The sequence below is a fragment of the Xenopus tropicalis genome, chromosome 5 (assembly GCF_000004195.4).
Source record: "Xenopus tropicalis strain Nigerian chromosome 5, UCB_Xtro_10.0, whole genome shotgun sequence".
Lineage (NCBI taxonomy): Eukaryota > Metazoa > Chordata > Amphibia > Anura > Pipidae > Xenopus > Xenopus tropicalis.
Window position 1 is genome coordinate 142,715,372 of NC_030681.2, and position 22,731 is coordinate 142,738,102.

Here is a 22,731-nt window from a genome sequence, read left to right on the forward strand (position 1 = left end):
CAGAAACCTGTTATCAAGAAAGCTCCAAATTACGGAAAGCCTGTCTCCCATAGACTCCATTTTAATCAAATAATTCAAATTTTTAAAATTGATTACCTTTTTCTCTGTAATAATAGAAACAGTACCTGTACTTGATCCCAACTAAGATATAATTACCCCTTATTGGGGGCAGAACAGCCCTATTGGGTTTATTTAATGGTTAAATGATTCCCTTTTCTCTGTAATAATAAAACAGTACCTGTACTTGATCCCAACTAAGATATAATTACCCCTTATTGGGGGCAGAACAGCCCTATTGGGTTTATTTAATGGTTAAATGATTCCCTTTTCTCTGTAATAATAAAACAGTACCTGTACTGGATCCCAACTAAGATATAATTACCCCTTATTGGGGGCAGAACAGCCCTATTGGGTATATTTCATGGTTAAATGATTCCCTTTTCTCTGTATTAATAAAACAGTACCTGTACTTGATCCCAACTAAGATATAATTACCCCTTATTGGGGCAGAACAGCCCTATTGGGTATATTTCATGGTTAAATGATTCCCTTTTCTCTGTATTAATAAAACAGTACCTGTACTTGATCCCAACTAAGATATAATTACCCCTTATTGGGGCAGAACAGCCCTATTGGGTATATTTCATGGTTAAATGATTCCCTTTTCTCTGTAATAATAAAACAGTACCTGTACTTGATCCCAACTAAGATATAATTACCCCTTATTGGGGGCAGAACAGCCCTATTGGGTTTATTTAATGGTTAAATGATTCCCTTTTCTCTGTAATAATAAAACAGTACCTGTACTTGATCCCAACTAAGATATAATTACCCCTTATTGGGGGCAGAACAGTCCTATTGGGTTTATTTCATGGTTAAATGATTCCCTTTTCTCTGTAATAATAAAACAGTACCTGTACTTGATCCCAACTAAGATATATCCTTATTGGATGCGAAACAATCCTATTGGGTTTAATTAATATTTTATTGATTTTTTGTAGACAAGGTATGAAGACCTTAATTACGGAAAGACCCCTTATCCGGAAAACCCTTGGTCCCAGGCATTCTGGATAACAGGTCCTATACCTGTACCAGGATGTGTATGTTGCACCTATGGGAGCTAAATGCTGAACCATTTAAATTGCAGGTTTGCTATACCTGAAGTTAAGTTAAAAGCTATATGGCTTTGCCCAGTATACAATAAAGCACTTAAACTACTTATCAAAACTACTTATAAATAAGATTTTTCCCCCTTATATAGTATATCACTTTTACCAAAATATTTCATATCTTCAGTATCTAATTTCCACGTCTCTTTGAAATTGCCCAGTGCAAATTTTCTGTAACCAGAGATAGCAAAGAAAAAAAACGTCCTTTTCCTGTGTTTAAAGAGAGATCAGATTTGGGCTTGATTTGCCCATCCTGAAGCATTTTCCTTAGCAATGCTCGACTGCCATAATGGTCTCTGTCAATGATGTGTATGAGGCGCGTATCAGATACACTATTGTTAGTGAGAACCATACACAATGATGAACAACTTCCTTTTCCTGCTGGATCCCAGCTGCAGCCCTGCCCGCTATCCTTGATGCTGTAAATCAGCCCTTTATGGACTCCAGGAGGATTCAATCAGCCGCAGGTGTGGGCCCACCGGGGTCCGCCTGGGATTAGGTAGCAGCATTTGATATGAGATCCCTAGCAGCTCTGGCAAAATCCACACCACTTGCAGCCAGCCTTTGAAACAAGCAAAAAAAAAGAAACATCGATGAAATGTGGCAACGAATCCAGGAATTCAATTTATGATCCGTGCATCTGCAAGCAGGAAAAAAAGAAACAGGCCCTGACTTTATAGGGATGATATCAGTGAGCACAAACCGATTCAGGATGGACACGCCAGAAATGTCAGGGGTTTGTTTTATATTTGGACTGGATAAAGACTGGATAAACAATAACGTTTTGTCTGGTTTGTACATGGTGTGTAAATGCATGCTTTGGGCACAGAGCCCCCATACTGGGGTTATTTGCTTCCATAACACTGAATATTTCACATTTTGCTGTGTGTTGATAGGATGACAATGGGAAGATACAAGATATATATATATAGAAAACACTAGCGGTTTGGAACTTAAGTTGGGTGTTTGCTGGTAGTGGGGCAATAAACAGCACCTCTGTCATAATCCCACTGTGGATGAATGAGAGAGCAGAGAAATGTATCTCTATAAGCAATGAACCAAGAAAATACCCCAAGTAGCGCTTCAGAAAGGATTAGTGTACCTCTCTCATCTTAATTCAGCCTTGTGTGTAACCGAGGGTTTATACTAGGGTTCCCCCACCTTTCTTGCTTGTGAGCCCCACTCTGATGTAAAAAGTGCTGGTGAGCCACACAAGCATGAAAAGTTAACTTTGGGGATGCCAAATAAGGACTGTGATTGGCTATTTCATAACCCCATGGGGACTGCTGGCCTGCAGGAGGCTCTGCTTGTAGTAAAACTGTGACTATGGGCTTCCAAAACCGGTCTCCAAGCCAGAAATGTAAAAATGGGCACCTCCTTTGGGGACACTGGGAGCAACATCCAAGAGGTTGGTGAGCAACATGTTACTTATGAGCCACTGGTTGGGGATCATTGGTTTACACAATACTCTTAGCTGTAAAACCCTCTAGGCAAAGCATCCAGATATATTTGTATTGTGAAGACCGCCTATAAAGAGACAGTATGGTCTCTATATTGTGGGGGATGCGATCTAGGTTTTGAGCACCTTTCCAGTCTTACTTTATGGTATTTGCAACTCGCACTCAACTGCTTCACCCAAGGCATCCAATTACAACTACGAGACAAGCGATCTACAAGAATAACATAGATTATAGATTATAGATTAGCTTCACTTATATACTCGTAGTGGGAAGGACTGTGAGCCCCCGAACAAAACGAATAGTAAAGTGTTTTCAAAGTGTCCCAACAATTTATGGGAAAACTGAATTAGCTATTCACCAAAAAACGTAAAACATTTCAGTCACGCAGATGGAAAAAAATACTTTTTAGTATTAGAACTTAGGGGCACATTTACAAAAGCACGAACTCTCGAGCATATTTTCGCCATTCTTTTCGGGTGTCCGCACAACTTTTTCGTATGCCACACAACTATTTCGTACGTGAAAAAATCGGAAAGGTTTTACCGCTGTTTACAATTGTTCAGTACGAAAATTTAGTGACTTTCAGATACGCCAATACGATTTTTTCGTAAGCATTTTCCTGAAATTTTGGTTTCCAATCCATTTTTTTCCCATTCGTGATTCGGATTCGTGGATTAGTAAATGTGCCCCTTAGACTAAACTGTAATATTCTTATTACTGAATTTCTTCTTTAAACAATTTCGACTTTTTTATATATTTTCAATGAGATGTTATAATTTGAGTTTTTCAAAAAACTATGACGACCTTCCCAACGGCCCGCCTGTCCATTATCTGGCTACAAATCAGCCGGATAGCTATTGGGCAGGTAAGAATGTAGTTGGATGTGGGACACATCAGTGTATGGATACAGTCCCTTCCTGATAGGCCTCCATGGACAGCAGGACAATACCAATACTGTGAAGTTGTGGAATTCCCTCCCCGAATCAGTCGTACTGGCTGATACATTATATAGCTTTAAGAAGGGGCTGGATGGATTCTTAGCAAGTGAGGGAATACACGGTTATGGGAGATAGCTCTTAGTACAAGTTGATCCAGGGACTGGTCCGATTGCCATCTTGGAGTCAGGAAGGAATTTTTTCCCCTCTGAGGCAAATTAGAGAGGTTTCAGATGGGGTTTTTTGCCTTCCTCTGGATCAACTTGTAGTTAGGCAGGTTAGGTATAGGCATTATGGTTGAACTTGATGGACGTATGTCTTTTTTCAACCCAACTTACTATGTTACTATGTTACTATGTAATACCGGACCGGGGGGTGGGGCTAAATCATCAAAACACGATTTGGATCAGAGCCTTGGTGGCCATAATTGGCAAAGACCTTACCATGTATGCCAGCTTTAGCAAGGGCTTCCATTACTGAATGATGTTTTCGACGTTATAAAACATTTTCATCAAATGAAACAAATGATGTGCATTAATCAAAGAAATTAAACAATTCCTCCCCCTACGCCTCCCCAAGACCCCAGGAAAAAAGTGAGTGCGGCTACTGTTCATGTTCTGCGGACACATGAGTGACTTTCAAATTTAATATAATCCGTAAAATATATCCTTTCCCAGCCCAGGCTAATACTACAAAAGCATTGTTAGAAGAAATGATTTTCCTGTACTCCTATTCCCATCATCCTGAGAGCTCCGACCATAAATCAAGGGAAGATTTTAACAGATTTGCTTATTACGTTTAATACTCCGAGTCTATTAACCTAGTATGATTTTACTATTATTTTAAGTTCAAAGTATATACAGAAAAAAAAAAAACGAACATGCCCATGATTTTTTAAAATATCTGTTTCTCATTAACTTATCTCGAAGGGGGGGGGGGGGGGACTTTAATCATTTTTTCAGCCTTTTGTGATTTAGCTATGTCATTAATGCATGTAAAATCCACCTGAATAATGACTGTGGTTTCTGCTTTACAAAATTCATCTACTTCACTGAGCAACTGAGAATCAAATTCCCCCCAAACATCTGGTTCCTATTCAACAGAGCTGTCCATTTCGGAGTTATAATCATGTGTTATTTTAAGGACCATGATGTCAATCACTCAACTAAACGGGAAAGGGGGGGGGGGGGGAATGCGAAATCTGAATACCTGGGAGAGTAGGAATCTGGCGCAAGCAGGTGTACCGTATTGAGGCAAATGCTTTTCTACTTTTCCCTAAACTTTGTATTAATTAGAAAAAAAAAAGAGAAAGAACAATGCAATTTCTCTATTCATGATTTCTGTACAAACCCACTCACTGTACCATACCTTCTGCCCCCTTTTTTTATTAAATATAAACCGATAAAAATAGTCATTATGCTGGAATACCCACAATAAAATAGAAAAACAAACAAAAGCCATTGAGAATTCATTTTCCTTTTTTTTTTTTTATATTTTTTTAATTCTAACAAAATGGTACAATAAAGAAAAGATAAAGAAAAGTAAAATAAAAAAGGTTCTATGTTTATTAAGCTTAACTTGTAGGCACAGAAAGTTGTTTAACAAGCTAATACTACAAAGGCATTGTTAGTAGAAATGATTTCCTTTTAAAGGTATAGGACCTGTTATCCAGAATGCTCGGGACCTGGGGTTTTCCAGATAAGGGATCATTCTGTAATTTGGATCTCCATAACTTATATCTGCTAAAAATCATATAAATATTGAATAAATCCAATAGACATGTTTTGCCCCCAATAAGGGGTAATTATATCTTAGTTGGGATCAAGTACAGGTACTGTTTTATTATTACAGAGAAAAGGGAATCATTTAACCATTAAATAAACCCAATAGGACTGTTCTGCCCCCAATAAGGGGTAATTATATCTTAGTTGGGATCAAGTACAGGTACTGTTTTATTATTACAGAGAAAAGGGAATCATTTAACCATTAAATAAACCCAATAGGGTTGTTCTGCCCCAATAAGGGGTAATTATATCTTAGTTGGGATCAAGTACAGGTACTGTTTTATTATTACAGAGAAAAGGGAATCATTTAACCATTAAATAAACCCAATAGGGCTGTTCTACCCCCAATAAGGGGTAATTATATCTTAGTTGGGATCAAGTACAGGTACTGTTTTATTATTACAGAGAAAAGGGAATCATTTAACCATGAAATAAACCCAATAGGACTGTTCTGCCCCCAATAAGGGGTAATTATATCTTAGTTGGGATTGAGTACAAGGTACTGTTTTATTATTGCAGAGGGAATCATTTTATAAAATTAAAATTATTTGGTTATGATGGAGTCTGTGGGATATGGCCTTTCCGTAATTCAGAACTTTCTGGATAACGGGTTTCCGGATAAGGGATCGCATACCTCTACTCTACCTCTACTCTACTACCCGAGGCCGCCCTGCTGGTTGCCCCCCCTCACTGCCCCAGCTGATGGATTGTATTGCATAGGGTGATATTAGGTCACTTTAGGACTTTAGGACACTTTTTGGCATATAGTGTATAAGTAAATGGCTTACACTATAAAATTATACTTTGTGAAGCAGATTTATTAAAGGAGACATATTGGATAAATGGGAAAAACCCTAATTTTGTAGGCAATTATGAATAATATACGGTGCTGGTTTTACTTTGGGCTAAACATTAACTCTCTCTGTAACAATGGCCCCTTTATTGGAGCTCCCTATAGATCCTATCAGTTCTCCGTCCAGTGTAAAATGAAGAGTGGGCGTGTCCTAGCGGTCCCTGCCAGAAGCACAGTAGGAGGGGGAGAGCCAATCACAGCCTTGCAGTCACACAAGCACAGACAGGCTTCAGTTCCCTATCAGGTCAGCCTAGCTGCTGATTGGTTCCTATCCTACAGTGCAGTGTACGGAGGGCCGCCGGCTCCCCAGCTCATCCAGAGAATTCAGCCAGCAGGAAATGGGACAGATGGGCGGGGCTAGTGGGGTTTTGGTTAAATTTCTCAATAAATCAGTCTGAAACACAACTTTTTAAGCACAATCCTTCTATATCTAGAGTAGTATAATTCTCTGGTACATTCTTAATTTTTATAGGATATGTCTCCTTTAAAGGGAAGCTGGCTTCCAAACCAAAATTTATTAAAGAGCCCCAAACAACACAGAAACCCCTAATATACCTATCGCTGTAATCTGTTCCTTCAAAAAGTATGAATAAATGCCATTTTTATATGCTGAAATTCAGCTGCAAAATAGTTCTCCTCTATCTGCACCATTTGAAATCCTGGCAGGGGAGGAGGGACTAAAACACTGATGTTACAAATTGTAACAACTTCTCCACAGCTTACAGACAGCATGCAGGAACTACATAACCCACAATGCATTGCACTGTGATGTTCCTTTCCTTCACATGTGCAGGGAATTGTGGGATTGGGAGGATGCAGGCTGAAGGCAGGCTGAGGACAGGCGACTACTGTTACATTTTATTTGAGTCTCAAAGTAGTCAGCCAGATCAGCAGGGGAACAGGGGGCGGGGCTTAGGGAACTGTTCCAAACCATATTATTACATTAAATATCATGAAAAGGCTGCATATTTTGTAGCTGATGTATATGACAAAGTTGCTTGAAATTGTTTACTTTTCAAAAAGCTTAAGTTGTATTTGGGTGGAGTTCCCCTTTAAACAAAATAAGTTAAATACTGAACAGCCTTGGCAGCTGGATGAAACAGTAGAGAGGCAGAATTAAATAAAAGTTACTGATAAATAAACATGCGAACAAAAGAGGTCAACCACCATCTTTTTGGGGGGGTCTGCATATTTGGCCAAAGTTAACAAAAAGGTTACGGAGGCTGTAAATATTCTCATTAATTTTTCATCACATTCTGGAGAATCAAAGATTCCCTGCTTTAGTAGCAATTCTGGATTGGAATAAATGACACATGGATAGGAAACGCCGGTGTGAAATAACGATTGCTATTGGCTGCAATAACAAAAGCTAAAACAAGACCCAAGCAGGCATGACCCACGCATCCACCTACACTTGCTCACACCTCACTCGCCAATAAAAACTGCGTGACGATATCATTGTTGGAAATGATAATGGCCACAGCTTTATTTATAAATACAAACAGTGCAAATAGATTAAATACAAACTTGTAACATGTTTAATCATAACAATACATCAAATAATAAGTGCAAACATTAACAACCCGAAAACACTGTCCCGAGCCCCTTGCCAGCCGCCAATCCGGGACCTATCCGGTCCCCTTTCCCAATTAGCCATGTTCAGTACCCACCCAGCGCTTTATAGCGCATCTTTCTTATTCCATCCAGCAATGGTCACCCACCTTAGGGGTTAGACCATCCACTCTACCTGATCTGGCATACCAGAACAAGCTTCCCTTCCCGGCAGACTGACAAGGACCCGCCAAAACTGTGACAACTACCATGACGCCGATCATCCGCGTCATTTTCCTGCTTCCCCCCCCCTTTCTAGCTAAATCCTGTGTACCCCTAACCCTCTGAGGCCACTTGAGTGAGGGCTAGAAACAATAAGTAGCCCAGCTAGGGGAGGGCAGGTGGGGACCTTTCCTCTGCTGCTACCTCCCAAAATGGTGGATAGCCAGCCCTCACTATGTCTCCTATATATATCCTCCCACCTTTTTCTCCCCTCCCTTTTGCCTTAAACTGACCTATCCCCGCTAGTGATACTGGGCTGGGTCATGCAGCCCCTCCTCCGACCTTGCTGCTCCGGGGCTAACAGGAGCCATTATTCATTATGCTAAAATAATCCAACCTGAGAAATGGTGGGTCTGTTTGTAATCTCAGTATGAAATCAGAGCAACAATGGCAGAAAGGGAATGTTAATATAGTGCATTAGATTTCCATCCTGCTTAAATCATACTGGGCCCGATTCACTAAAGTGCGATAAGATTTATCGCACGCTTTTTTTGCGTTAAATAACTTGCGATAATTAGCGCGCGATTCACCATAGTATTATCGCGTGCGATAAGTCACCATTTTCGCATGCGGTATTTCTCGCGCTAGTTTTACCGCATGCGTTAATTTCCGCGTTGAAAAGAATACGATCGCATGATTCACTATAACTTAGGCGCGCTAAATATCGCATTAGGCTATGCAATTAATTAAAATTAACACCTACTACAGGCAGGCGATAATTATAGAAAAGTACAGTAAATGAGCTTTTGGCAATAAAATATGGACTTACAGTGTTATTTATTCAAGTCTGTGTTTCCCCCAGAGTGACGCAGCCGCCAGTTTGCAGCGAAATGTTCATTTTTAATACAGTAATTTTCCGCAATTATTGGCGTGTATGGCTAACATGGCGTGCGTTCATTTGCGCGACTATTTATATTTGGCTACAAGTGATGAAATGTTTCGCCAGGCATGGATTCGCAGCGAATTTTTGGACGTGCGTTGAATTTTTCCGCGGCAGATTTTTTCATGGGTTTTGCAAAACAATCCGCCAATGGCAAAACGCATGAAAAAATTCGCCACACAAAAATTCACCGCACGTCCAAAATTTATACAAGCGTCAAAAAATAATAGTCACGGGCAACAATTTTTTTGCCCGCACAACATTTTTGCCGTTTCGTGGATCTTTCGAAAGATTTGCTAATTTTTCACTAAAGAAACCAGAACACATTTGCTCATCACTAGTGGCTACTATTTATAAGCATCTACTATTTATATGATACTATTTATATGTGGCTAATATTTATATGCTACTATTTATATGTGGCTAATATTTATATACACCATTTATATGCGGCGACAATATTTATACACTATTTCTAAGCTACTATTCATATGCGGCGACAATATTTATACACTATTTCTAAGCTACTATTCATATGCGGCGACTATTCGCGTGCGTTATTTAGCGCATGTACCGGCAAATACCGCATTGAAATAGTCTTTGCGAGTTAAATAACACATGCAATATCGCGCGTAAAATAGCGCAAGTATGCTTATAGTGAATCGTGCGAAAAGTCGCCAAAATTAAGATGCGATAAAATTTTTACCGCACGCTATAAATAGCGCACGTTTTATCGCACTTTAGTGAATCAGGCCCAGTATGTCTTTAAGAAAGAAAATAGCAAAGAGTGTGTTGTAGTAATGAATAGATAATTTGTGTAACAGCTTTGTAACAAACCTGGTCGGAGTGGGCCAGCGGGACCCCAGCAAAAAACTCCTGGGAACTCAGACTCACTCCCCACCGGAAGCTGATTGTGGGCAAAATGGAGAGGTATAAGGTACACACGGTACAACTCTGTATACAAACATACCCCACAAGTCCAGATCTAAAGCTGTGGAATGGTTTTTAAAAGAGAATATACAACAATCTGGTATCTATTTTCTCACAAGTTCCCCTACGCTCTAATGCATCTTACAAATATTTGGTGAAGGCTAGTGACAAGCGGAATTTTTCACCAGGCATGGATTCACTGCAAAATTTGATATTTGCCAAATTTTTTCGTGAAACGGGCACAAAAATTCGATGTGACAAAGATTTACTAAGTGACGTAAAAAGTCACAATCGAGTCAAAAAAAGTTGCGGTTGTGTCAACAAAAGTCGCAGTCATGGTCACGATCAAAAAAAGCTGCACTAGTGTAAAAAAAAGACGCAGTTAGGTCAACAAAAGTCTCGGTCATGTAAAAAAAAAGTAGTGCATGTGAAAAAAGTTGTGTAGTAGCTGCACTTTATTAATTTTTTGCTTTTTTTCGGATTTTACCGAAAAGCGAAACATGACAGATTCATTAGTGAAGCATGTGGCTTCCGATCCTGGTTTTTGTTCAACTAAATATGATAAGGAGAACTCTATAAATATCTACTCTCCAATAATACCCCACCTGATGACATGGCCATCTCCTAGGTTTGTCCGTTTCAGTACTCCCACTTATAGTGGAATTAAATATTAGATGAACTCATTTTTCAATGGATCAACTCCAGCAAGACCTTTAGCCTCTATGTAGATCTCTCGGGAAGAACTGTCTTCTCAGCCATGGATACCCAGCGGCTCTAGGAGTAGGTAGGAGAAATCACCCACAAAAAAGCCCCGGTGGAAGCCTGATGAGATTAGATAGTAAGCACGGGTCAGGGGGTGACTTCCCCTGATTGACTAAAGATTGATTAATCATCATATTCACTATGATAGCTCCATCTTCAAATGGCCATTCACGGGTAGATTTAAGCTGCCAATTTGGCCATTTCAGACCTTTCTGCCCCTGTATAGACCCTTCACGATGGCTTCCCCAGTAGATATTTTGCTGAAGACTGGTCAGATATCTATCAGGCAGGTTTGAAAATCCCTTTGAGCGAGGACCACATTGCTTTTTTGATGTGGTCCTCTTCACACGTAGATGGCCAAACTGGGCAAAGATCTACTTTTTGGCACCTCTATGGTACCACAGTACAGGTCAATAAAAGAGAATGCGCACATAATACTATACAAATTTGACTGATACAAATATAAAGTTAATATATACAGTATATATACATGTGCATTTTAAAACTCTTGTTTTATATTTATATTTTGTGTATGTCCTCCCATTAGTCCTCTCATTTAAAAAGTCTTGCTAAGGTGTATGAGAATAATCCCATGGTTTGGATTTCACATTTACTTGCTGAAGCTTTCCTTTATTTAAATAACTGATTCTCTGACTTCCTGATTGCCTGAAGGAAAAGGAGCTTTTTATTGTTTATTTAGCCACATGGGACTAGAATATTGCTCAGCCGTTGTCTATCCAACAGCCAGTTAGGGTTTGTACAATGAGATGCTTCGGGAAGCTTTCTCTGTTTATACCACACAGTCCCTTACCACCTTGTCTATGAAATCAGTAATAAGTACTGGATTTTCAACAGAGAGGGCTTATTCATCTTTTTTAGTCAGATATTTTCACAAGCAAGCTCTAAATATAATACGTTGGTGCAAAGTAATACTAAATTATATAACTAGCACATATTATATAAAATATATAATACATATATATAATATACAAAACATTAGGAGTACCCAATTATCCATATTTTGCCCCTAGAACAGCTACTGTATTCCTTTGTGGTATGGACTTATAGCATGGAAAGCATCTAGTGGGCCCATTGGGGTTCATTTATCAACACTGGGCAAATTTACCCATGGGCAGTAACCCATAGCAACCAATCAGCAGTTGGCTTTTTTCAGCCCACTGCAGGTAGAACAATGAAAGCAACAATTTGATTGGTTGCCATGGGTTATTGCCCATGGGCAAATTTGCCCAGTGTTGATAAATGACCCCCATTGACTCTAAAGTTTCCTTCAGTGATGTTGGGGAGACTACCTTATCCCACAGATGCCTAGTTAGGGTGAGACCCATCACTGGGCAGGTCATTACATTAAGCTGAACTGCTTGACATGTCCATGGAACCACTAACGTGCAATTTCTGAAGCAAACGACCATGTTTTCTATAGGGATGCATCAAATCCAGGATTCGTTTCAGGGTTTGGCCAAGATTTGGCCTTTTCCAGCAGGATTTGGATTGGGCCAAAACCATGTGCCTGGCCGAACCAAATCCAAATCCTAAAAATCATGTGACTTTTTGTCACATAAACACGGAAGTTGGAAAGTTTTCACAGTGCACTGCACTCATGGCTCCCTTTACTGCTTCTCTAACCTTATATGCATATGCAAAGTTCGGGTTTGGTTCAGCATTCAGCCAAGCCTTTTGCAAAGGATGTTGGGTTTGGGCGAATCCCAAAATAGTGGATTCAATGCATTCCTAGTTTTCTACCCAATGTGCAGCACTTCTAGTAGTTTGGGGGATTGGGTAAATTCTAGTAGTTTGGGGGATTGGGTAAATTCTAGTAGTTTGGGAGATTGGGTAAATTCTAGTAGTTTGGGGGATTGGGTAAATTCTAGTAGTTTGGGGGATTGGGTAAATTCTAGTAGTTTGGGGGATTGGGTAAATTCTAGTAGTTTGGGGGATTGGGTAAATTCTAGTAGTTTGGGGGATTGGGAAAATTCTAGTAGTATGGGGGATTGGGTAAATTCTAGTAGTTTGGGGGATTGGGTAAATTCTAGTAGTTTGGGGGATTGGGTAAATTCTAGTAGTTTGGGGGATTGGGTAAATTCTAGTAGTTTGGGGGATTGGGTAAATTCTAGTAGTTTGGGGGATTGGGTAAATTCTAGTAGTTTGGGGGATTGGGTAAATTCTAGTAGTTTGGGGGATTGGGTAAATTCTAGTAGTTTGGGGGATTGGGTAAATTCTAGTAGTTTGGGGGATTGGGTAAATTCTAGTAGTTTGGGGGATTGGGTAAATTCTAGTAGTTTGGGGGATTGGGTAAATTCTAGTAGTTTGGGGGATTGGGTCACTTCTTGATGGCACTTTCAAAGTGGAGTTTCCATCTGATATAGCAAATACCCTACTAAATTGCTTCAATACAAGGTCTCCATTGCATCCATTCACTGCAAGTGACCCCTAGTGATGTTTATTACAAATGGGGGTAAGGTTATTAATTGCATTAAAGGAGAACTATACCTCCAAACAATGTAGGTCTCAACAAATGTAAAACCCTGCTTCATCTAACTAAACCATTTTCATAAAAATATACTTTTTTAGTAGTATGTGCTATTGGGTAATCCTAAATAGAAAACTGCCATTTTAAGAATTATGGACTGCCCCCTGGGATCATAGGATTCACAGTGCACACAAACAAGCCAAGGCACACATACATGCTAGGCCCCATCAGCCAATTAATGGGCAGATCTGTTGGTTAAGTATTCATTCTGGGGTATAGTTTTCCTTTAACATGTGCTATTGTCAGTTTTATCAGAAGCCAATTAACCTGCCTGTATGTTTTTGGAGTGTGGGAGGAAAGACCATACAAACTCCTTGCAGGCACGTACTGGCTGGAATCAAACAATAAAGCAGCAGGCTTAGCCATTGTGCCACATTCTGACTAGAAACTAGGGAAAGATGGCAGCTATGGGCTTCCATAGGCCCTAAGCTGACTGTTGGCTTTGCCCTTATTTGTAGTTTAAATATACTGTCTTTATAGCTATAGCAAAAATCAGCCAAGGGGTTCATTAGCTATAACGTTACACCAGGATCCTTACGGCTAATGTATTAACAAAGCAAATAATCTCGTTCCATAAAGCAGACATTGATCAATTCCAGTTCAAATAAATCAAGTTAATGACTCAATTATGAGAGCAAAGAGAAAGGGAGGAAGAACCCGAAGAATCTCGATATCTTCAGCAATGTAATGTTTAAACATGAAACTTTCAAACCACAAGCAGTATCTGAAATGCACTAATGAGAACATCCATCTCTGCTCTCCTCATTCTTCCGGATTTACCCCATTTCCACACATTAGGCTGCTAGAAATAACCCTAATTCATAAAAATAATACTATTCTTTATGATTCTTTTATGATTGTTTTTGATGCCGTAACAGATGAAAGGGAATCACATACCCGGAAGCAAATCTGCTGCTCCGATACGTTCCCTCCTGCGCTAATAGACCCAGCACCATGTGAGAACTATTACTTGCCAAGGAGATTATCTATATATAGTATTATAGAGGGAAACCTTAACTTGTAGCCTCATCTGGCACTTGTGTAATGGGGGAACACGGGGTTGTAATAACTTTTGTAGTGTAAGGCCAAGTTAACCCTCTGCACCCACACCACTGGAGACTTAAGGATATTTAAAGGGAAACTCCACCAAAACAACTTAAACTTTTTGAAGAGTAAATATAATTTTAAAAAACTTTGTAATATACATCAATTAAAAAAAATATGCAGCATTTTCATAATTTTTGATGTAATAAAATGGTTTGGAACAATAACATAAGCCTAAACATTGTAACGTTTTAGTCCCTCCTCCCTGCCAGGATTTCAAACAATGCAGAAAGAGAATGTATTTATGCACAGATATCTTCCCAGCTGCGCCAGTTCTTTAGATGTACAGTCTCAGTGTACAGTGTTATAATTAAACATTAGGGGATCACAGGTTGATTTCCTACGACCCACTTTACTGATATTCCTTCTGGAATTGCTCTTGTATTTTGACGTGAATCAGGTGCAACTTGAGTCCAGCATTTTCAGAATGAGGGTTGGCAGAATGTTTGTAGCCCCAGAGTTCCACAGAGCCAATAGGTAATAGGCCATCATTCGTTGAAGAGGCAGGTTGGACATATTGACAACCATGTGGAAAAAATATGATCATGTTTGGACACAGGAACTTTAATGAATTGCAGCAATATGCACTTTATATTGTGTCCAAAAAATCTGGTGCGCAACCAGGTGTGTAATGCACCGATGGTGGGCATCATGGTAGCCATGCTCTTGCCGCCAGCAGTAGGGCAGGTAGTAAGTACAGGACCTTGTTGCACAAAGTAGCAGATGGCAAAGGGTGGGAGAGGGGACACCTACTTGGCTCCCACTGCCGACTATAGATCTCTGCGCTCTGAAACCAAGCACCCTGACCTGCGGATTGGGCCTGTTTTTTGTACTGTTGCCCTGCACTGGTAAAAGTTGTGTGTTTTCTACAAAAACACTACTATAGTTTATATATAATAAGCTGCTGTGTAGCCCCGGGGGCACCATTCAAGCTGGAAAAAAGGAGAAAAGGCACAGGTTACATAGCAGATAACTGATAAGTTCTGTGGAATACAAGAGTATATACTATGTAACATATTTTTAACACCCTCATATGGATTTCTCCTGTAAATTGACGCCACATATTAGGGAATGGCAAATTTATGTACAGGACCCTGATTCACAATGTAGGGAATGGGGGATGCCTACATGGCTCCCACTGCCCACACTTCATGAATACAAAGCTGCCGAAAGCAGGCAATACTTTATTCATAAGGTAAATGTTGAGCTCTGTGCTTCAAAACTGAGCACCATGACCTGTGGACTGTGCCTGTTTTTTTGCACTTTGCACCCTGCCCTGCAGCTAGTAAATAACTCAATCTCCCACTTGCTATTAAATTAACTAAATATTTATTTTTTATGTTCTTGAATCCAGACTAAGGTGAGCATTTACTGACATTTGATTTTTTTTGACGATTTGTATTTATTTGCACTAAAATTAAATTTTGTTGCAGGAAAAATGCAAGATCATGTAGAAGTCAATGGCAGATGTCCTTTTACAACTGGAAGATCTTTCCTTGATTCATGGTTGCAGAAGTTTTCAGGGGTTTTTTTATGCTTGCGTTTGTCTGATGCACGGACGGAACGGAGTGTAAGCCCACCCAAAAACTCTCTTTTGTTAAAAAGTAGTGATGAGTGAATTTTTTCAGCAGGCATGGATTCACTGAGAAATTGCACATTTCACCATTGACAAATTATTATATAAAGTATTATTTTTATAAAGTATTACACATAACAATAAACTCATCCATGTTTAGCAAGGCCTATACGAGTTCCTGTTGGGTAAGGGGCTACAGTTACATGCTCACCCTAGTTACTCTCTCTTGGTTTGTAGAGTCCTTTGAAATCTCCAGACAATCAGAAGTCAATTGAAACAACAAATTGCAATTGTGGCATGTCGAGTTTAAAAAAAACACAAAAACCCAGCGCACACATGATCCGTGGAATGTTGGAGCTCTTGACAAGCGAGCGAGGAAGATAAATATGGCACAATTACACAATAACATGATCTATGGCTCCCAATAAAAGCATGTACAGTACAGATGAAACATAATTACATATTAATGAGTCATTACAGGCAAGACAGGGTAATGATTGTCATATGGTTTGTTTGTAGTTCACAAGATGTGGATAAAAGGGGTCGATATTTGTATGTTTCGTTGTTCTCTTCCGTTCGACACGTTATATTTTTTTTTAAAATACAATTTTCAGATGGTTTTGATTGCAAAGTATGCCAGAAATCAAAGTGGCCGGCAGTCCGTTGCACAGACAACATGACAGAGATCCTACATATATCAAACATGTCGGAATGAAATACAGGTATAGGACCCATTATCCAGAATGCTCGGGACCAAGGGTATTCCGGATAAGGGGTCTTTCCGTAATTTGGATCTTAATACCTTAAGTCCACTAAAAAATCAATAAAACATTAATTAAACCTAATAGGATTGTTTTGCATCCAATAAGGATTATTTATATCTTAGTTGGGATCAATTACAAGGTACTGGTTTATTTCTACATAGAAAAAGGAAATCAGTTTTAAAATTCTGAATTATTTGATTAAAATGGAGTCTATGGGAGACAGCCTTTCCGTAATTCGGAGCTTTCTGGATAACGGGTTTCCGGATAAGGGGTCCGATACCTGTACTTGCAATTTCAGCTGTGCTTCGTTAGAGTAGATATTTATCTCATGTTATATACTAACTGCAGATATTGCAGAATTCCAAAGTCTACTCCGTGCTAAAGCTTAAACTGCCATTGATAACGCCCTGGCTGTCTTCTAGGCTCATTGGCACTTACCTGGCTATTAAAAACCGGCTGCAGTCCGAGCTGACACAGGTACAAGTATCGGACCCCTTATCCGGAAACCCATTATCCAGAAAGTTTCTAATTACGGAAAGCCCATCTCCCATAGACTCCTTTTTAATCAAATAATTCACATTTTTAAAAATGATTTCCTTTTTCACTGTAATAATAAAACAGTACCTGTACTTGATCCCAACTAAGATATAATTACCCCGTATTTGGACAAAACAGCCCTATTGGGTTTATTTAATGGTTAAATGATTCCCTTTTCTCTGTAATAATAAAACAGTACCTGTACTTGATCCCAACTAAGATATAATTACCCCTTATTGGGGGCAGAACAGCCCTATTGGGTTTAATTACTTTTTAAATAATTTTATTAGCAGATTTAAGGTAGGAGATCTGAATTACAGAAAGACCCCTTATCCGGAAAACCCCAGGTCCTGAGCATTCTGGATAACGGGTCCCATACCTATACCATGTTCAGGAATTCTCTCCATATTGTGAAATAGATATAATGAAGGCATTGTATGGCACGCTAGGTATTTTTTTGTATAGATATATTCATTAGTTTTTAACACCGATGAGGGAAGACATTTACACACAATCAGAACATGATAAATCTCCTTTAATCACCTGTAATACTAATGCTATGAGCAGGAATGCGCACTTCTGCTCTTCAACAGTATTTTCAGTCTCATGAGAACCAATGGATGACTTTTAATGACTCTTTAATAACTTCCTTTATGGCATTGTAATTGGGTTCCACTGGGTCTGTGCCTCATCTTCTACGTTCTGGACACTGTCATTGTTATAATCAATGCATGAAACTATCATACCTTGGGACCCCCCCACCCCCTTTATTCATACTGTTTCTCATGAACTGGGTCTAACCTTCCAACTCCCCAGTCATACGTTTCATCCATTGGTTTATCATTATTGTCTTTCATGTCATATTGTTAAATGTTGAGCCAACATTTCACTAAAGTTTTTTCCCATTGTATTGGGGGGACTATGTTATTATGTTCTATGCTTAAAGACTAGAGAATTGTGTTTATTCGCCTTATTCATCTGCATCAAGCTCCTCTTCTAATGAGGCTAACACAGGTTATAGAGACCAAAAAGAGAGAGTATTGAACAACATTGAAGCCTATAGAAAACAATAAACCTTTTTCTAATTAGATACAAGTAGGAACTAGTGATGAGCGAATTTTTTCGGCAGGCATGGATTCGCAGCGAATTCCTGCATTTCGGCATTGGCAAATTGTTTTGCGAAACTTCCGTGAAAATTCGGCGCAGAAAAATTCGGCACGCAAAAATGTTTTTTTTTATGCGTGCAGGCACATCAAATCGGGCACGGTTGCGTCAAACAAGGCACGGTCACATCAAATTGGGCGCGGTCGCGTAAAAAAAGGTGCGGGTGACAAAAAAAAATAGACGCGAGTGACAAAAAAGATGCGGGCAACAACAAAATTTTTGCGACAAATGCGTTTCGCACATTTTCTGTGAATCTATCCGGGACAGATTCACTCATCACTAGTAGGAACTGCTAATATCCAAACTATGCCCTAGTGCTGTTCCGCTTAATTAGATTCCTAAGGCAGAAACTGAAGGTACCTACCTTCCCTAAACAGAAGATGCTTATAAATGATGCTGTCTAACTGTTCAAGCTCTCCTACTTGGTAGGTATTTGTGGGTAATTGGGACTGTTCCAACAATGACCACAGCTCTGGATGCTAACTTATATGTTTTAGGGCATATTTGATGGTTTTCCCATTACTGCACAATGGCATTCCCCTTCTCTTTCTATCTATTTGTCTTTTTCCTCATCTCTTTTATTCCCTTTTGTTTTGTTGTTAAATTTAAAGGGTAAACACTTGTTGTTGTCACGTAAACTTGTACTTCTGATATGGTTTACTCTTTCTTGTTATTAAAATAGATTAAATAAAATAGACATAAATGATTAAGAAATTAGTCCTTTGAAATGATGCAGTAAAATATGCACAATTGGGCCCCACACAGCAACTTACGCCAATGATCCCCAACCAGTGGCTCATAAGCAACATGTTGCTCACCAACCCCTTGGATGTTGCTCCCAGTGGCCTCAAAGCAGGTGCCCATTTTTAAATCTCTGGCTTGGAGGCAAGTTTTGCACGCCCAGAGACACAGTTTTACTCCAAGCAGAGCAATTGCAGGCCAGCAGTCCCCATGGGGCTACAAAATAGCCAATCACAGCCCTTATTTGGCATCCCCAAAGAACTTTATTTATGCTTGTGTGGCTCACCAACACTTTGTACATCTGAGTGGCTCAGTAAAAAAGGTTGGGGATCCCTGATTTACAGCATAGATGAATCAGTAGTCAGCTTGCTCTGAGTAGTTGGAATGATAAAGGCAAACATCACATCCCTTGAACTAAGGTACCAATCCAAACTTTGCCTATTTTATTAAACAGCCACCTTATATGATATCATTAGGCATCAGTTTCTGGCCTGGAAGCAAAGTATCTGACAGAACCTTGTCGGTACTTACAGGCTAATATGACTTTGTTTAATTGTACAATGAATATGGCACAATAACAGAAGTAGCCTTTTCATCAGAAGTAACCTCTTCATCAGGGTTCCAGAGACTTATATCATGGGACGTTTTTAAATCCTAAAGAAGCAGGTCTCATTAACAAGGTATTTCCTATTTATTTACTATAAAACTTATTTAATATTAACATTTTCTCCCATATTACATAACTTACATATTGTGCTCTGCAATACGAGGCCTAGACTGTAAGTGTATTGTCAAGATCAGTAGTCGGGTCTGTGAGTTCTCTTGGGACTTGTTGACATGGGGTTACGAATGTTGCTATTTCAATTTCTTTTCTCCCTTTCTTTACAGGAGCAGAATGTCATGACTTTGGCATGTCCACTTAACGGTACGCTCAGCCTATCCCTGCCTCTTACAGCGCAAACAAGTGCCCTGAGATTTAGAAAAAAAAAGCAATCCAGTTATGGAAGCAATCAAAACATTTTACTACCAGCCATAACCATCTGGTCCTGTGCTGTAAGAAGAACATTCGGTAAGGTGTTAGAGCCATTATCGCTTGTTAATTACTATTCCAGCGAAGGATCATTAAATGCCCATAATGAACATCGGCACTTGAGTGAATATAACCGAGGCTTTAAAATCTAACAGCATCATAGTAAACATGAATTATTTTCATGCACTTGTGCTACGCTCAAATATTTTGACTGCTGTAAAAATTTAGGGTCTCAATAAAAATTCTAAAACAGTGAGACCAAATTTTCTCTTTATGTTTGGGGATCTACAAGGTCTCATTACACTGGGTAGCTGTGAAATATTCCAAGGGCATATTTCTTCTTCGGTTGGACCCGCAATTTTGTAGTTCTTTATAGCAGTGACTCATAGTTTTATTTATTTAAGCCTTACTTCATTCTCATTGGGCCACAATTAGTGATGAGCGAATCTTAAACAGCGAAAATGTCGCACAGTAAAAAAATTGTCGCCCGCGACTATTCTTTTGATGCGTGACTATTCTTTATGATTCCTTTTTCTCTGTAATAATAAAACAGTACCTGTATTTGATCCCAACTAAGATATAATTACCCCTTATTGGGGGCAGAACAGCCCTATTGGGTTTATTTCATGGTTAAATGATTCCCTTTTCTTTGTAATAATAAAACAGTACCTGTACTTGATCCCAACTAAGATATAATTACCCCTTATTGGGGGCAGAACAGCCCTATTGGGTTTATTTCATGGTTAAATGATTCCCTTTTCTCTGTAATAATAAAACAGTACCTGTACTTGATCCCAACTAAGATATAATTAATCCTTATTGGGGGCAGAACAGCCCTATTGGGTTTATTTCATGGTTAAATGATTCCCTTTTCTCTGTAATAATAAAACAGTACCTGTACTTGATCCCAACTAAGATATAATTACCCCTTATTTGGGGCAGAACAGCCCTATTGGGTTTATTTCATGGTTAAATGATTCCCTTTTCTCTGTAATAATAAAACAGTACCTGAACTTGATCCCAACTAAGATATAATTACCCCTTATTGGGGGCAGAACAGCCCTATTGGGTTTATTTAATGGTTAAATGATTCCCTTTTCTCTGTAATAATAAAACAGTACCTGTACTTGATCCCAACTAAGATATAATAACCCTAATTGGGGGCAGAACAGTCCTATTGGGTTTATTTAATGGTTAAATGATTCCCTTTTCTCTGTAATAATAAAACAGTACCTGTACTTGATCCCAACTAAGATATAATTACCCCTTATTGGGGGCAGAACAGCCCTATTGGGTTTATTTCATGGTTAAATGATTCCCTTTTCTCTGTAATAATAAAACAGTACCTGTACTTGATCCCAACTAAGATATAATTACCCCTTATTGGGGCCAAAACAATCCTATTGGGTTTAATTACTGCTTAAATAATTTTATTAGCAGACTTAAGGTAGGAGATCCAAATTATGGAAAGACCCCTTATCCGTAAAACCCCAGGTCCCAAGCATTCTGGATAACGCGTTCCATATCTGTACTATTATTGACAATACTATTCACCTCTGATTTGTAATTTGCACATATATTACAGCAGGGGGGTATTACAATGCATAAACACACACATATGTATAAGGGCTGATCCGCTGATACATTTGCCACTGCCAAATCTCTAATAAATACTGTGTTTAACCTTAAGGCAGAAAGAACCAATATCCTGTCTCCTGCAAAGGCAAATAGTGGGAATACTAGGCAGTCGGCCATTCCAGCAAGGCTCCCTGCCAGGTTCTCAGGTAGCCAATTTCCTATCACACCCCAGGTACAAGAATCTCATCCCCCTTGAAGCAGATTCCTCATCTGGGAAAGAACATGAATTCATATTGTCAGGGAAAATAACTTGAGTTTGTGCTGGGATATTACTGCTCAGATGAGCATTTCATTTTCTTTTCAAGAATCAAAGCATTATATGAACAACAGTTCATTGTATGTCAGGGATGTTTAGTTTTTAGTTTTCTGTTGTGAACCACCGTTCCCAGCATTCTACTTCATTGGTGGTCTGGGGAACCGGAGAATCAGCGGTTAGGTAGGGCAGTAACAGGTGGCAGGGGCAACACACAGGGCACAGGGCTCCTGAAGGGAAGAAATAATAGAATTATTCCTGGAAATGAGCATTCTTCCCTGTATGTAGAGCACTGCACACAATCATCTAAACATAATATTTGCACACAGACTCACAGACACACATAGTTACATAGTTACATAGTTACATAGTTACATAGGGTTGAAAAAAGACCATTGTCCATCAAGTTCAACCCATCCGAGTAAACCCAGCACACAACCTATACTAACCAATCTATACACTCACATACATAAACTATATATATACAACCAGTAATACTAACTGTAGATATTAGTATCACAATAGCCTTGGATATTCTGCTTGTTCAAAAACTCATCCAGGCCCCTCTTAAAGGCATTAACAGAGTCTGCCATTATGATGATGAAGATGGTATGCAACATTTTAGGTAAAGCACTACCCTACCGAAGATATTTTGAGCATTAGTTGCCAACCTGCAATCAATGGGCCACTACATTAGAGACTGGGGATCCCCAATCTTTTATACTATTCAGCCACATTCACATGGAAAAAGTGTTGGGGAGCAACACATA